Source organism: Balaenoptera ricei, chromosome 6 (assembly GCF_028023285.1).
Source record: "Balaenoptera ricei isolate mBalRic1 chromosome 6, mBalRic1.hap2, whole genome shotgun sequence".
In the NCBI taxonomy this organism is placed as follows: domain Eukaryota; kingdom Metazoa; phylum Chordata; class Mammalia; order Artiodactyla; family Balaenopteridae; genus Balaenoptera; species Balaenoptera ricei.
This window is the reverse complement of record NC_082644.1, coordinates 59,881,388-59,897,195: the sequence shown is the minus strand read 5'-3', so window position 1 is coordinate 59,897,195 and position 15,808 is coordinate 59,881,388. Positions and strand designations below refer to the sequence as shown.

At 39.4% G+C, this 15,808-nt stretch overlaps 1 protein-coding gene across 17 annotated transcripts in view; it reads right to left on the bottom strand.

Moving 5' to 3' along the window:
* The window catches only part of MPDZ (multiple PDZ domain crumbs cell polarity complex component), a 362,584-nt gene that overhangs the window by 140,481 nt on the left and 206,295 nt on the right, over positions 1-15,808 (bottom strand). The window contains exon 1 of one of the 17 annotated variants that reach the window (XM_059924724.1): positions 1,637-1,656. The exons of the other annotated variants lie outside the window; for them this stretch is intronic. The gene's annotated coding sequence lies outside the window, so the exon portion shown is untranslated. Of the gene's footprint in view, positions 1-1,636; positions 1,657-15,808 lie in introns of those variants that run through there. 17 annotated transcript variants of the gene reach the window in all.

Sequence of the window (15,808 nt, the reverse complement as noted above, 5' to 3'; positions counted from 1 at the left end):
TTTCCAGCTCAGTGCAAAACTCCTAATTCTAAAATATATATTTAGAATTAATGCTGAGCCCATGTATTGAATAGATTAGCATTCCAATGCCAGGCCTTGCATAGTTTCATGGGGCAAAATATAGGGAGATCTTTAAAATAGTTATATTTTGTATTCTTATTTACAAGGAGAATATAATAGTCCTTCATAAAATAGAATATTATTAGGTCCCCTCTCAAAAAATTATTAACTTCTGACAAAAAAATAAAAGGAAAGATACCCCAACAGAAGGAAGCCCAGGTCTACAAAGGTGTATTTAATGCAACCGCCCAAGAGGAAGCATGACGGCAGTGAAAGGGCATGGACAAGGGAGTCTGATGACCTGAGTTAAAATTTCAGCTTGACCATTTACTAGCTATACACCCTTGTTAACTCACCCATCTATCTCTTCTGAACTTGGAAATCTCTAATTACAAGTGATTGGTATTCATAAAGTTTTGAAAGGGTAAAATTATATGCATGGGTGCTTGGTATACACAATAAAATTTAGTTTTCTCCTCTTTCCCCTATGAAAAACTAACTCAGAAAGATAAACAGTATTCATGACTTGGCGAGGGAGGGGGATAGGCCTATGGATTTAGAGGCCCACTGATTTATGAGGATTCTGCAGAGAAAGCACAGAGTAAGCAGTTCCCAATTGAGAAAAACACTGGCGTCCAAAAGTTCACCTACAAGTCAGGTCTGTGGAAGCGGAATTACTTTTTTTTTTCCAGAGAAACCCTCACCATTAAAGGTTTTTTTTTTTTTTAAAAAAGCTCAATTCAGCTGCAAGTCATTGACATTAGTTTCCAGGTGAGAGCTCCATTCCTCTGGATTTCAGTATTAAAAAATTAGTTTCACAGTTTGTCTTCTCTGCTCTGATGTCCCTCAAATAAACAGATAACTATTCTGATTTCAGCAGGACAGAGACAAGAAGTCGAAAAAAATGTTCCTTTCTATGCCTTATACTCACTCCAATGGCAAGTATTCAGTTTTTAAGTGTAAAACTCATTTGTAATCACAGAATTTTTGAGATTAGAGAGACGGCACCCACTCCCATCAAACTGCAGACATGAATTCTCTTCCTCACCCTTTCACCGCCCCACCAACACCCTTCCCTCTTTACCCATCTCAACATTGTATGAAAATAGAACGGTACCTGGAGGATAACAGTGGGTCATGGCCATTGGATAAGACATAAAGAAGGCTCAATACATTTCAGAAGAATGCCAAGTTCTCTGGGTTTTTCTGGGCAATTCATGCCAGCAGTGATGAATCAGAGGGGCAGTAAAGAGGCGAAGTAAGATGTGGGTACAAGAACAAAGAGATGGACACGAATGCTGGGGCAGAAGCAGTGGTAATAACGGCATAACGGCAACCACACAGCACCTATTACATTCAGATCCGGGCACTGTTCAAAGCATGTTACCAAATTAAGTCCTTTAATCCTTACACAATCTACTCACTGTACAAATGTGGAAACCGAGGAACAGAAACGTTCAGTAACTTGCCCCACTGGTAAGTGATGAAGCTAAGATTTGAACCCAGGCAGTTTGGTTCCAGAGTCAATTAATTTAGCTTCTACGATATACTGCCCCTTGATAAGAAGAAGACTCACCTTACCATTCTCTTTCCTCTATCCAAGTTCAACATTGTGTAGACCTTGCTCTACACAGGAGAAGCTAAAAAAAGAAATGGGGGCCCGAAGTGAATGAAGTCTGAAAGGGACTGGTTCAGACAATTTAACATAGCCCACAATCCACACAAAGGTATGAAGAAGTCAGAGTTAAGGATTTTAGACACTATGGGTAGGTACATCAAAGAAAGATCAGTAATATTCCCCATTTATATAATGACCATATATGTTTAAACAAATCACTTCTGAAATTCAAGATTTTAAGAAAAATCCCCAAGAAAAAATAAGCCTCTTTGTATTAATATTCAAAGTACCTTTAAAAATATGGCTATTATATGTCAAAGTACTAAATCCCTCAACACAATGAGAATAAGAATATTCAAATAGTATAGAAAATACTAGCTTCTATACAGTAGCCCCTCTAGCTACTGTTTATATACTCTGCTTATAGCCATATCACTATTTAGCTATAAATGAGCCTGTCTATTTCAGTAGCCATAGCACTCAGAACTACAGGACATACCAATAATGCATCAATGAATTCAGTGCCTATGAAGCACTACAGTGCTAGGCAAGTGCTGTTTCCATACATTACATCATGGGAGCTGGGGCCCCAACCATCTTGCTCTCCACAATATCCTCCACTGCCTGGCACATTATTCTCTCCATTTTCCAGATAAGACAACAGAGGAAAGGAAGAGGCTGAGGTCTTACTCAGAGTCACAGAGCTAGTAAGCCAGAAATCTTAGATTTGAATCCAACTCTGTTTGATTCAAAGCCCCCACTTACTCAATCACACTATCCCTTATTTTCCATATTGTTATAGGAAAAAAGAATGTGCAGGGCAATGTATAACACTGTTAGCATTTGTAAAAAAGAAGAGGAGGGAAAACATTTGTATAAGTCAAATTAATATGTGCATGTTTATGAAAGCATAGACTATTCCTACAAGCTTTCCAAAGGCACTAATGGTGGGATGTAGAGAGCTGGAGGACATTAGGAGAAACTTATTCTGACCTGCACTTCTTCTGAGTTTGAAAAATTTTGTGTCAATATAAGGTGGCCAGATTTAGCAAATTAAAAATACAGGATACCTAATTTAATCTGAAATTCAGATAAATGAATAAATTTTTAGTGTAAGTCTATCTCATGGAATACTTAGGATACAGTCATACTAAACACTAAATTGTTGATTATCTGAAATTCAAATTTAGCCAGGCATCCATTATTTTATCGGGCAAGCCTACTTATGTACATATTGTCTTACAAAAAAAGCAAATTTTTAAAATCATTTTTAATTTAAGGACTTTATGCTTCTTGCAGAACTTTAATATAATGACAGAGTTGCCAAATCCTTTATAAATCTCTAACCATTTTAGCTGTGACCATATGATTCTCCAACAACTGGTTGATAACACTAGTTTCAGTCGAGGACAAAAATAAGACAGCTTCTTTCGTTTCTTTTAGAAACAGAAACTGATTAATTAACAAATCATTTTACTTTTCAACAAGTTGTACTGCTATATGTAGGCACAGCTTTTGTGTAGTAGAGAATCAGTGCCTGAAACATAAAACAAATCATTCTGCCCAACACAGATTATATGGCAACTAACAAGTGAAAATATGTCTTACGCTAAAAATAACTCTACTAAGAGAAACTGCCCCAAATGCATACAATTTTCCAGTTATCTTAAACAATTCTGACTGTAAAAGGAGTACACCATTAAGAGAGCTTGCTGCAATGGTTTGTGGCTTGTCAAAGTCACTTAGCGTCTGTTAATGCATTTAAATTTAGCATTTGTCTCATTCTTAGCTGCCTCAGCACTACCTGAAGTTAGCAGACAAGTACAAGGCTGTAGTCATCTGCAGGTAGTTTGTCATAAAGTCAATTGGCCATGACAGCAAAACTTACACTTGCAGTCATAATTCATATTCTAGGGTAACGTTACTGAACTACTGTTACAGGAGCACAGAAACATCCCACTACCCACAACGTCATGCAATCATCCAACAGAAAACAGTCAGCTCTTCTTAGCATCTGTTCTTTAGAACTTCTCCCTCATTTTTACAGGCTTGATCAAAAAAGCATTTGTGAACAAAACCTTGCTTTCAAGTTGACATTTATGAATCTCTCCGAATTCCTTCAGTAGAATTTATTAATTCTTTTTTGCTCCCCCAAATCGAAGAAAATCAAGTTTCAAGGAACCTTGCTTTTACAGCATAAGGCAAATACTGATTGATGGTCTTGTCCTTCCTTTATAAAATGGAAAGATAAATTACCTGTCCAAAATGAATATGCTGAGGGGGCCACAGGGTTAGAAAAGAACTCAAATTCTGTTGTTTATTGATTCAGCAACTCACAGGGCTCCTACATGATGAACATGTTGTTAGGTGAGAGAATTAGAGGAATGAGGACACAGTCTGGGAACTCACGGGCCAAATGAATGGAAGAAAAAATAAGTAAACAGACACTTAAAATATAAGAAGACAAGAGAGGGATGCCATCAAACCCAAACTGAAGAGAAAGGGAAAGCTTCCCGGAGGCAGAGACTCCTGCATAGAATTCTAAAGAACAGGTGGGAGTTAGGGCAGAACGGGAGATAGAAGAGCTCCCCACGTAGAGGCAAGTGTACCTAGCACCTTTCTGAGCATTGCAAGTAGTTACTTATGCCTGGACCAGGCCTGAAGGAGAAGGAAAGACAGAGGTGATGAGGCTAGAGATGTGGGTACAGGCTAAATCAGTGAGGGCCCTGCACGCCATTCTTGGAGAGTTTAGATATGTAATACTGAAGTTTGTTTCGGTACAGTGAGTGACACAATCAAACTTTGTTTTAGAAAGATAACTCTGGTGATAGTGTGGAACACCTATAAAAGGGGGAAAAAAGACTGGAAACAAGAAGGTCAGGTAAGAGGCATTTTCAAAAATAGAGATGAAAGTGAAAAATAAATGAAAATGGGAGACAGATTTGAGGAATTAAGAGCTGTAAGCGACAGGACCTGGTAAAGTGGAGGTAAGGCAGATGAGTCTAGGATGAATCCCAGCTTTCCTGCTTGAGTTATTGATCAGATGGTAATACTAACCACTGAATAGAGGATATTAAAAAAAAAAAAATAGCAGGTCAGTGGTATGACTGTTCTAGAAATAAAGCACTATAGTGATCAAGAGTTTAAAAGGCTGGGTTATACAGTACCTCATAACACTGCGATGGACTGAACTGTATGCCTCCAAAATTCATATGCTGAAGCTGAAACCCTCAATGCGATTGTATTTGGAGATAGCACTTTTAGGAAGTAATTAAGGTTAAATGGGATCATAAGAGTGGGGTCCTAAACCAAGAGGACTGATGGCCTTATAAGAAGAGAAAGATATCTATCTCCTCTCTCCCTCCTTCCCCCACTCTTACCCTCCTTCCCCCTCACCACATGCAAGCACCAAAGAAAAGCCATGTTTTTTCTTTGGAAGGACACAGTGAGAAGGTGACCATCCACAAACCAGGAAGAGAGCTCTCACCAGAAACCAAACCCTGCCAGACCTTGAGGTTGGACTTCCAGCCTTCAGAACAGTGGGGAAATAAATTTCTGTTAAGCCACCCAGTCTATGGCATTATTTACAGCAGCCTGAACTAACTAATACAGATTTGAATCTTCCCACAGCCCCTGCTCCAAGGAATATGCCATTACACACTATGATATGCCCCTTTCCTTCAACCATAACCAGGGGAACAAGGGGTGGGCCCCTCACCCAAGGGAAGACAATCTAAGTGCTGATCTAAAAGGCAGAATTGGGGTACAGTCTCTCTCTTGGGAACCAGAGAGAATAAACCAATTAGTGGTGGAGCTAGAGTGGAAAAGATACAAGGAGCATGAGTAAAGAATGAAGAGGCTAAGATGGGGCACATGCAAGCTTGAGTTAAGAGAGACTAAAACAAATAGAGACATGGATAAAGACAGAAGAACACAGCTGACATTAGGAGAGAGGCAGGTATTCCTTGGGAGACCCAACACAGCCAGTGAGAGGGAAACAGTAATTGGCCCCTAAGATGCAGAGTCACTGACATCCATTCTTACAGTGCACTCCATTTTGCCAGAGGTAATTAGTATGAGTCTCTGTTTGTTCCATTCAAACACACCTAACTATTACAGGCTGCTTTGGTATAGCATCATACTATCACATCCCAAACAAACCAATATCCTGCTTAAGAAGTACCCTTCCTCCTTTAACTAATTCATGTGGATTCTCTACTTCTAATAAAGATTTGAAGGAGCTTACAAGCAAAGATAACTTTAATAGGACCACTGAGATAATTAAGATTTTACAGGGGAGATAGTTACATCAGAAAAACAAAGCATAAGGAACTGCTACTATGGTGGGTGAATAAAATACTATATTCAGTTTTGATCAGAGCCTGAGAAAAGCCATCAGGTTTCAATCAAACAAATCATAAATCCATTGTTGAAAAAGGAATGTGAGATCCGACTGACAAGGTTTCATTCTATAAATGAAACCATAGTAACTGTAGAAAACATTTACAAATAATGCAAATATTTCTGGCTAAAATATTCCAGTCAAAGAAGAATAGAAATACTTTCACTTCAAACTCCACTAGAAAAATAAGCCAAATATGCATGTTAAAAATTGAAAGTAACACTTAAAAAAACAGAAATGGAAACTATAATTTATAAACCAGGAGAAAAAAGATGGAACAAAGAATACTAAGCAATCTAAAAGAGGCTGGGAACAGAGAAGAAAAGAAAAAAGATAAAAGCATAGTAAACAAAAAACACAAAACAAGAGGACTGAAATAAATTCAGATATCCATATTCCCAACAAATATAAATGGGTTAGACTCACTTACTAAAGAACAGACTCACAATCCATATATCAAAAATGAAAATGGGGCTTCTGTGGTGGCGCAGTGGTTGAGAGTCTGCCTGCCAATGCAGGGGACACGGGTTCGAGCCCTGGTCCGGGAAGATCCCACATGCCACGGAGCAACTGGGCCCATGAGCCACAATTACTGAGCCTGCGCGTCTGGAGTCTGTGCTCCGCAACAAGAGAGGCCGCGATAGTGAGAGGCCCGCGCACCGCGATGAAGAGTGGCCCCCGCTTGCCGCAACTAGAGAAAGCCCTCGCACAGAAACGAAGACCCAACACAGCCAAAAATAAATAAATAAATAATTTTTTTTAAAAAGATGAAAATGAAAGTTGCAGAATACAGTTTGATGTCGCTTAATCTATAATTTTTACAGAATATAAAATAATAATATATGCTACATATAAATAGGTATATATGTGCTTTCATCATTTCAACAATGAATTAAAAAGTCATTCTAAAATTACAGTTATGATTACTTTTAGAGGTGGACAGATGGAAGTAGTAGCTTTAGATCAGAGAGAAGTCAAAAGGGGACTTTAGCTTTCTCTATATTTTTAAGGAAACTATACTTTTAGAATGTTTAAACTTATATATGTAAAAAGTAATTGGGTTGAAATATTTATGGATAAAATGGTGAAATGTCTGGGATTTGCTTCCAAAAAATGAAAGAGGACAGAAGAAATAAGACTGGCCATGAACCCGTGGCTGTTAAAACTGAATGATGGATACATGAGGAGTCACTGTAATATACACAGTGCAAAATGTACATTTTAAGTTTTTCATAATAACAATTAGAAAAATAAGAGAGTGTCAGTAAACATATGAAAATGTTAATACCTAATTTTGGAGGATAGGACTAGAGCTGGTTATTTCCTTCTTTATTCACAATTTCTCAAATTCTCCCTAGCATCTTTCCTCAACAAAAAAAGATTTCACTTCAAACTACTAAATTACTTGGAAAAAATTTTGTACCATTGGTAAATGCTACCAGAAAGATAATTTCTTCAGGCTAGATTACTTATACTCCAACAAAATGAAAGGAAATATTATGAAAAGACTTTTCCAAAAATTAGTATCGTATAAGGAATTTTAATTTTTACCATTAAAAACAAAGCTTATTCTGATTTTCTCATGGCTACTCTGCTTCTAGTTTTACCAAGCCCTTTTAGATAACAGCCTTAGAAGCAGATCTTATGGCCCGGGATTAGCCAATTCCATGTGACAGAGCTAGCAGCAGGCAAGAAGTGATGAATGACTACTGCTGTTCTAGTTTTGAACATATACACAGTGCAAACCAAAATCCCCACCTTTGGAAATTGATGGGTGAACCCAAGAGAGTACATAAATATAAATCTGCTTCGGTTGAAAGAAAACTTATCTTTCATGCATATGCAAATGATGATTCAATATTATGAACAGTCATATAATATATCTAAGCTAATATTATAATATGGGCAAGTGGCATATTAATCCACAATTATGTGGACATACATAAATTACAATCATTACTTTGACTAAGAATCCACATACTCTATACAAATTTTGGTGAAAATAATATCAACTTATTCCTTTTCCTAGGAATTTCCTAATAGGGAGGAAAAAAACCTATTGAAAAGGAAAATATATATAATTTAGATATTAGGATATTTTATTACTTCTAGATACACTTACACGACAATGTGTTTATACTAACAAACATGGTCATTGGCTATATTTTGGTTTTGAAAGCTACTTCCTTTTATTTTTAAGATTGTTGGATTGAGGAGAAGGGCTAACTGTCCTTTCAAATAGTATAACATGTTCTATCCTTAACTGCAGATTCCCTAAAAGCACAAAGATACTAACTTTAAAAGGACATTTCACCAGATTAATATCCACTTCCAGAATTATACACTTATATTTTGTGATGCTTTTGAGTCAAATTCCCTTATTAACTGCTCACACCTAAAGATGAAGTCAATTTTATGGTTGAAAGGAGCCTCAAAAAACATGTAGGTCACATACAAGCTCAAGTTTGCTGAGGTTTGGTTCTATAACAAACCAGTGGTGTGCCAGGCTGCTATATATTACTCAACTGACTATTTGAAAGGCTGAGCTTTTTTTTTTTTAATATACTAGACAAACCAATTCCATTTATATTCCATTGTATTATATTTATTTCCTTCCTCCTCCACCATCATCCATATTTTTTTAAAAGAACAACCAAACACACACACACACATTTTCTCTCTCTCGCTCGCGCCCTCTCCGTCTCTCTCTCTCTCTCCTAGAGAACTAGAGATTCCAATACCTTCTCTCTGGGCACCCATTTTTACATATTTTCCATCCGTAATGTTCTCTCTTAGTACATTCCTACAGGACAGGGACCCTCTCCCCAAATCAACTCACACCAAATACGGTGACTCAGAAAAAAGATTCAGATGCTTCTGAGAATGAAGATTTAGCCTCTCTGTTCTCTCCCTAGCCAAACTCAGAGGCATTTACATTGTTGGGCAGTTTGCCCCTGTTTGCTACCACATTTTCAGTGCTACGAGCCCAGATGCAACAGGCTGCGCACGTTTGTTGGACAGAAACAGGCAGGGGGATTCCTCCAATGGCTGCCCTGCAGGCGAGCAACATGGGGCAGACATCAGACTCCAGAGGCAGCCTGGCGCACATAAAGCACTCACTCCAGCCACATAATTGTCTTGGGGGAAACCAAAAATGGGCAGGAGGATTAACTCTGGGCCACAGAATTCTCAGGTGTTATTCCTACAGTTGGCAACCAGTTCTCCAGAGAAATTACTTCATGCCTCTGCCTCCTGCCTTTTTGCCTGCCTGGAATGAGGCAATTCTCCAGTGGATCGGGCCAACAGTGTCCTCGGTGTTTAGAAAAAGCGTGAATACTCAAAGCGTCCCCATGGGACCCTGAAACATGGCCTGCAGCTGCTCTGTGTTAGGACTGATCAACTGCAGGAGGAGGTAACAGATCTCTGTCATTCCTGGCTGCCCTCTCAAGGATGATGAGTTTGTGAGATCTCAATGACGATACTGGTGCAGAACAAAACAATACGTGGCTTTGTCAGTTGTGACTCAATGATTCCTTAGGGTAAAGCCCTAAAGAACAGTGCAGAGAGACAACCTTTCCAATACAGATAAAACTGTGGAACTCAGAGATGGGAGGTGACAAGAATATTACAACCAGGCTGCTTCAACTTACCTCCCCACCCAATTAATCCATGCTCTTTACCAAAGGTCATTTCTAGGGCTTTTCCCCATAACTTTTAAAATAACTCTACTTTCACCATTTCCAAATTGCTTCTCCTGTTCTGGAATCTTTTCTACAAAAATGATGAAGCATCATCTATCACATGGCCTACCTACTTAGCTATCTTTGAGCTCTAAGTACTATACATAATTAGATATTTTTATCTTTCCCCATCAATCAGTGCCTCCTAAATTCAGTTTGTGGCTTTCCTGATTTCCCTTTGCTGAACTTGGATGGGAACAAAGATAAAGTTTACAAACTTTACTCAGAAAAGGGCAGCCTCAAATTTCTAATAGGAAATCCTCTGGGAAGAAAACAACATACTGTAGTGATATTTAACGTGGCTGTTTTCCTCTCCTGGACTATGCCTGTGGTGACTAGAGGTCTGCATTCCCTGTTGGTTTAGTTCCAACTCTTTGCACAGAGGAGAACCAGGCATATACGAGAAGAGCTTGTGAAAGATCATGCTCTCTTTCTCTGAGTCCATTCTTTGTAATAATTTTCATGAAAAAATTTAGAACCCTTAAGTTTAGCTGGCAGAAGAAATCAAAGCATTTTTTGCAATTACTAACTCTTAATAATTTCAAATATCTTATTTGAAGACATCAGAAAATTTTGTGAGTTTTTACTCTTTCCAAAACAACTTGCTAACACATTTTACAGATATGGAAGTAGAAGGTCAAAGAGACTACTAACTTCCCCAATGTCACATAACTCAGATCTTTTATTAAAGAATTGTATTTCTATATCCATTACTATGTGAGGGTACTGAAAAGTCTAGCTAATAAAACATCAACAATTATCTGAAAATTTCAGCCAAAAATAATCTTAATTTAGCTACAAGAGGATTTGGGGGCAGAAAAGAAGGGAGAAAATAATAAACTTAAAAATCTTACTCCATCAGAATGGGTGTCTATGCTAACTTAATTCCCTCAACAATAAAATGTTTAATTTTCCATGTCATTTTGCTGATTTAAAGGAAAAAAGCAACTTTATTCCTCAGATACAAATTCACCACCAAATACTCCCTTCAAGAACCAAAGGTTTCCAAATATATGTTCACCACTAGAGTATCTAAAATGTAGGCTTGGTTGTAATCCACAAACTAAAGCAATAATTTGTCATTTAAGACTTTTAAAACATGCTATTCAATGACAACTAATAATAAAACTGCATATAAGAATTGGTTGCTATTACATCTACTATAATAATAACTCTTCCAGAGAATAAAATAGTCCATAAGTGAGTTTTTTAGACAATGAACCAGCATTATTTTTACTGTCTGAAATGAAACCACTTATGAAATGGCTTTCATATATCCATCTTCTGAAACAGAGTATATGTGCTTCACAAACATACACCCATTTTCAAGTAAGAAACCTGAGGCTCAGAAAGATGAAAGTGTTTTCTCCTACATTCACGAAGCTTGTAAGTAAGAGTGCTAACATTAAAAGCCAATCCCATTCATCAAAGCCAAGTCCTTTCTACCAAATCATAGCTCTGTGCTCTAATACTACTACCACAGGAAAGAAAATAGCTATTTACCTTCAGATGAAGTAGCCTCAGGCAGAGCTTTCAGAGTTCCCAAGCTGTTTTATAAAGCTCTCTTGAAAGAACACTCTACCATTTTACTAGCTGTGAGATCCTGGGCAAGTCACTTAACTTCTCAGAGCTGCTGCTGTAAAGTGATGTTAACAATAACATATGCAAAGTGCCTGGAAGTAACAGGCATATAAAAGCTGCTGCTATTTATTATTTTTGTCTTCTAGTGTCTGCTGTTTCCAATTTGCTATGTAACTCCTTAACATGAGTGAAAATTGATCATTTCTGAACTGGGACTTGCAAACTGAACCATGTCTTACCTATACAGTAAACAAAGCACATGGCTTTAGGATAGCTTTCCCATTGCTGAAAACTATCCGTACTTTTTGTACTATTGAGGATCCCCCTCTAAAATACTTCAAGGAAGTAGAAATGAACCCAAAGAAACTGTAATCCAAAATTCAGCTTAGTCAAAGAACTGACACTTAAAAGTATTAAGTTATCAACCAGAGAAGACAGAGGGAGAGGGAACAGGTTTGGTTTCTGGCAGGACACAGATAAACAAATGGGAGGAAAGAAATAATGAGGTGAGGAAGCTGAAAGGGAGAACAGACAGAAAGCTGGAGGGCAGCAAAGCGATTTAGAAAACCCTGAGAAAATTCCTTAGCACTCACAAGGCCAAGAGGCGGCAGGGGCTACTAAGGTCACAGATGCCCAGAAGAAGGGAATCATTTCCCCTGCCAAAGTGAAATCTGATCTCAAAGGAAAATCTCGAGCTCTATCTTCTCTCACCCGCAAACTAGCAAACACAGTAAAGCTCAGTACATCTGAGTTACTGTCTTTGTGACTCGGCTGTCAGAGTCCCATGAAATAAAAGTATGTGAAAGTGCTTAGAAAATGGGAAGTGATATAGAAGCATTAGGTATTATTTTAACAACAGTATCAGCATCAGAATGGCTGATACTGTTTCTTATCCCTAATTTTAAGAAAATGAACAGCAAAAAATATTATATATACACAGCACTATGTTAGCAAGTTTTAAGTAAGCGCTTCCATTTCCCTAGGCATAAGGCACAGACAGAGTTAGCATGAAGATACTTGCATGGGACACTTCCATTCTCATACAAATAAATATGCACTTTCACATCTAATTTTGTATTCATAATTCTGCTTTAAGAAAGCCATCCTAAATTCTATAAGCTTTAAGCCCCCCAAATCTGTACTATCTGCCTCTATCACTGAAGCATATTAAAGAGAGGAACCTAGCTTCTGAGCTCTCAATTTAGTAGAAAACAGTAAGTAATGACACTGCAACAAGATGGGCTAAATTCTGGGAGAGTACAAAGGAATCCAATGCTGTCAGAATGAGTCAGAAAAAAATTGGAGATGTGACAGGTGAATTGTCCTGAAAGACATGCAACTTAGGAGAATATGAGGGACAGCCAGGAGAGGGAATGGCATCTCTTACTAACGCAAGGACATCTGCTAAGGCAATGAAACCAGAGAACTTAATGACAATGGTTCTATACTACAGGGCTACCACACTAGACAGAAGAGAGGAAAGCACTGTCCCAAGCACAGCTCCCTGGGACTCCGCCCTGCAAGGAGATAGCAGTGCATTTTAGATACATGGGGCAGGGGTGGCAGGGAAGAGGGGTGTTACTAAAATTTCTTTTCCAGAGAAACAATTCTGGCAATAGGCTAAATAATTCACCAAAAATACAAAGAACTAATGGGACGTCCCTGGTGGTCCAGTGGGTAAGACTCCGAACTCCCAGTGCAGGGGGCCCAGGTTCAGTCCCTGGCTGGGGAACTAGATCCCACATGCCACAACTAAGAAGTCCGCATGCTGCAACTAAAACCCGGCACAGACGAAAAAAAATATATATATATATATATTTTTTTTAATTCTTAAAAAAAAAAAAAAGAACTAATAATGGTATAGCCAGATGTTAGGCTGTTAAAACAGCCCAGTCAGGAAATAATGTGAGCCAAGATTAATGCAGTGGCAAGAAAAAACAAAAAGAGTTGACACAGATACACTCATTAGAGAGAATTAAAATGATCAATGACCACTAGACGTGTGTTGGGGGCAGGCATAACGAGCGAGTAACAGCAACAAAGGCTGACTCTCAATGTTTCTAATCTGGGAAACTAGAAATATTGGAACATCATTAGCTTAAACAACAGAAAGAAAAATGTCATTTAGAGGAAGAGGGCAGAAATGCATTCCTTTTGGACATATTGAGCTTGAAATGTCTCTAGAAAACAGGAAATAATAGAACTTAAGTTCCGTGAGAGCAGGAAATTTGTTGGGGTTTTTTTTGTTTTTTTTTTAATTGTTGTTGGTTCGTTTTTCTCAGTGGGCTGTCACCAGCCCTAGAAACAGTGGCTGGCCCAAAGTAGGCACTCAGTAAATATTTGCTGAAAGAATGAATTGACTACATATGTGAATCTAAGAAGAAAAGAACTAAGAGATGTAAAGTCAGGGAATCACTGGCCGCAAGGTGTTGCTGAAGATGAAGAAGATTAATCAGGGAGAAAGTAGAGATTAACAAGAGAAGGGAATTGAGGTTGGAATCCTGGGAAACATGGACAATTAAAAAGTAGAATGTAATGCATAAGAATTATTTTAGGGATAAAAATCAATTAGAAGTAAGGACTCTTCATGCCTTAACACTCTAAACACATACTATACTCACGAAACTCCCACTCTGGCCAACACGCTAGGCCAGGTTACTGTTTATTTAGCTGACCCTAAATAACGCTTATTTGACATCACTTTGATTCCTATACTAACGTAAAAACAAATTATTTATGGAAGATAACCTTAATCAAGTCAAATTAAATATAGGAGAAGATCAAAATATCTTAAACAGACATCAAACAATCACCTGTGGAATAAATTAAAATTTTAGAGAGGACCTTCAAGATGGCAGAGGAGTAAGATGTGGACATCACCTTCCTCCCCACAAATACATCAGAAGTACATCTACATGTGGAACAACTCCTACAGAACACCTACTGAACACTGGCAGAGACCTCAGACCTCCCAAAAGGCAAGAAACTCCCCACGTACCTGGGTAGGGCAAAAGAAAAAAGAAAAAACACAGACAAAAGAATAGGGACAGGACCTGCACCTTGGGGAGGGAGCTGTGAAGGAGGAAAAGTTTCCACACACTAGAAGCCCCTTCACTGGCAGGGCCAGGGGTGGGGGACGGGGGGGGGGTGGGCGGGGGGAAGCTTCAGAGCCACGGAGGAGAGCGCAGCAACAGGGGTGCGGAGGGCAAAGCGGAGAGATTCCTGCACAGAGGATCGGTGCCGACCAGCACTCACCAGCCCGAGAGGCTTGTCTGCTCACCCGCCGGGGCGGGCAGGGGCTGGGAGCTGAGGCTCGGGCTTCGGAGATTGGATCCCAGGGAGACGACTGGGGTTGGCTGCATGAACAAAGCCTGAAGGGGGCTACTGCGCCACAGCTAGCCGGGAGGGAGTCTGGGAAAAGTCTGGAGCTGCCTAAGAGGCAAGAAACCGTTTTTTCGGAGAGGGGATTCCTTCCCTGTGTGCCCACAGAAGACAGAGCACCACCTAAACAAGTTTCAGAGACGGGCGCAAGCTGTGACTATAAGCACGGACACCAGAGACCAGCATGAAACGCTAAGGCTGCTGCTGCAGCCACCAAGAAGCCTGTGTGTGAGCACAGGTCACCATCCACGCCTCCCATCCCGGGAGCCTGTGCAGCCCGCCACGGCCAGGGTCCCGTGATCCAGGGACAACTTCCCAGGGAGAACAAACGGCGTGCCTCAGGCTGTTGCAACGTCACGCCAGCCTCTGCTGCCTCAGGCTAACCGGGCATTCCAATTATAACTACTGTACTGCTCCCTCCCCCCAGCATGAGTTAGCCAGAGCCCCTTAATCACCTGCTCCTTTAACCCCTTCCTGTCTGGGAGAAGAACAGACACCAGAGGGCAATCTACATGCAGAGGCAGGGCCAAATCCAAAGCTGAACCCCCGAAGCTGTGCGAACAAAGAAGAGAAAGGGAAATTTCTCCCTGCAGCCTCAGGAGCAGCAGATTAAGTCTCCACAATCAACTTCATGTATCCTGCATCTGTGAAATACCTGAATAGACAACGAATCATCCCAAAACTGAGGCGGTGGACTTTGGGAGCAACTGTAGACTTGGGGTTTGCTTTCTGGGTTTAATTTGTTTCTAGTTTTATGTTTACCTTAGTATAGTTATTAGCGCTTGTTATCATTGGTGGATTTGTTTATTGGTTTGGTTGCTCTATTCTTTTTTTTTATTACTTTTTTATTTTTTTATTTTAATAATTTTTTATTTTATTTTATTTCTTTTTTTAATTTGTTTTTCCTTTCTTTATTTCTCCCTTTTCTTCTGAGCCGTGTGGCTGACAGGGTCTTGGTGCTCCGGCCTAGTGTCAGGCCTGAGCCTCTGAGGTGGGACAGGCGAGTTCAGGACACTGGACCACCAG